This window comes from Callorhinus ursinus, unplaced genomic scaffold, assembly GCF_003265705.2.
Source record: "Callorhinus ursinus isolate GAN/ISIS: 27379988/994484 unplaced genomic scaffold, GSC_fseal_2.0 scaffold46, whole genome shotgun sequence".
Taxonomy (NCBI): domain Eukaryota; kingdom Metazoa; phylum Chordata; class Mammalia; order Carnivora; family Otariidae; genus Callorhinus; species Callorhinus ursinus.
Window position 1 is genome coordinate 5,406,078 of NW_027397108.1, and position 2,008 is coordinate 5,408,085.

The 2,008-nt window shown below is 48.9% G+C and overlaps 1 protein-coding gene across 1 annotated transcript in view; it reads left to right on the top strand.

Moving 5' to 3' along the window:
- PLCG2 (phospholipase C gamma 2) overlaps positions 1–2,008 on the top strand; it is a 139,021-nt gene that overhangs the window by 49,316 nt on the left and 87,697 nt on the right. The window lies entirely within an intron of this gene.

The window sequence follows — 2,008 nt, forward strand, 5'->3', positions numbered from 1 at the left end:
TCATCTTGTTTTATTCTTCCCAGGTTTGTTTGTTTGTTTGTTTGTTTTTTTACTAACCAGAATCATGCTGTATGTATTGTTCTTTGATGTGCTTGTTGGAGATGTTCTCAGCCTAGCACACTCCTTTTATCCATTCTATATTCCACAGAAATAGTTAGATGTTTGGGTTGCTTCATTCTGCTGTTATAATTATGCCCACTTTTGTGCACAAACTTGAGCACAGGGGCTGGAATTTGAGGGGAAGAGTGTCAATTTGAGCCCTTGGCAATCTGAGGTGAAGGCGTGTTGACTTGGCATTTAGCAGGTGGCAGGCTGTGCATGCTGACTCGGGCAGGAGGGTGGCTGGACTGTGAATTTGGGACCCACAGGCCGATGGCATTGTGTGTGACAGGGACGTGGCTGGTTTTGCTTTTAATTTTTGGGTGTTTTCTGGGAAACTCGATCTCTCCCTCTATTCTAAATGAAAGCCTTGCTGGATAGCGTATCTTTGGCTGTAGATTTTTCCCTTTTAGCAGTTGCAATTTATCATGCGAGAAGTGGTTATTAAAACTTCCTGGTTTGCAACAATTTTAGACTCACGTGAACATTGCAGAAATAGTACAGGATTTCTGTGTACCGTTCATCCGGCTTCCCCCGGTGATAACATCTTTCTTGTTCAGTCACCAAACCCAGGCCATTGACAGTGGTACAGTGTGATTAAAATACAGACCTGGGAGGTGCCTCGGTGGCTCAGTCGGTTAAGTGTCCGCCTTCGGCTCAGGTCATGATCTCGGGGTCCTGGGTTTGAACCTCGTGTCGGGCTCCCTGCTTCTCTCCCTCCCTCTGCACCTGCACCCTGCGCTTCGTGATCCCGTGCACGTGTTCTCTCTCTCTCTCTCTCTCAAACAAATCTTTAAAAAATAAAAACTAAAATAAAATAAAGAACAGAACTGGTTTTCGCCATTCATTTTATGTGAACTTGGGTTTGGTTTGGTGGCTTTCTCACGTGTATAGGATTGTGTAAATACTGCCACACACAGGTGCAGAACAGACGAACCCATTTAAAGTCTTTTCACATTCCTTCATGACTCCTGTCCGCCAAGGTGTTTTTGGTCTGGCTAGACCCATGGGAAGAAAGGAGAGAGCTTCCAGTTCATTCCGTCCCTCTCCCTCCTAATTGCACTCACTGCACCCCCACTCCTGTTGCTACCTGTGCATGAACCTTTCCTGCTGTTTCAACCCTGACTCTAAATGCCGTTTTTCACCTGTTGGCTTCCTCCATCCCAGGTTCACGCTCCTTCCCTCACCTCCCATTTCCAGGGACACCTTTTTGCCTGTTTCTCTCTGCAATATAAGGACTGAGATATACATGCCAGACTCTCAGGGTGGTAGAGTGAGCAAGTGATAGAAACTCAGGTCACACTAACCAAAGCTAAAAAGAGAATTCATTGTGTAGGGGTTCAGATAGTACATCCGGGCTCAATCTTTTCTTTCTCTAGGGCAGGCGGCATGCTCCCCGTTACCCCCAGACTCCTGTTTTATCAGCCAGGCAGCAGCAGCAGCAAGAGAAATTTTATAAATATCTCTGGCCAAAAAAGTGCCAGGAAGATGCTGGTGGGCCATGTGCTCGTCCCTGAACCAATCATGGTGCCCCAGTGTGGGGCACCTTGGTCATTCCCAGGACCCTTGGGCCCCCTCTTTGACTTGTTGTGGTCGGTGGTGAGGAGAGGCAGATCAGCTTCATCTGAGGCACTTAGAATGGGTCCATTCCAGGAAAGGTGCTGTTTTGACAGAAAAATGGGGAGGGAGGGACTGGTCGAACTTGTCTCTTTGTGACAGTCCGTGGTCATCCTGTGGCAAGGAGGGAGATCTCCCCTGAGTCAGGTGGCTATCCTGTGGGGTGGGGGGTGGAGTCACCCATGGGTCAGTTGGCCATCCTGTGGGGGGCAGGGTCATCCCTGGGTCAGTGGCCATCCTGTGGAGGGGAGGGGTCACTCTTGGGTCAACTGGCCATCCTGTGGGGGGCAGG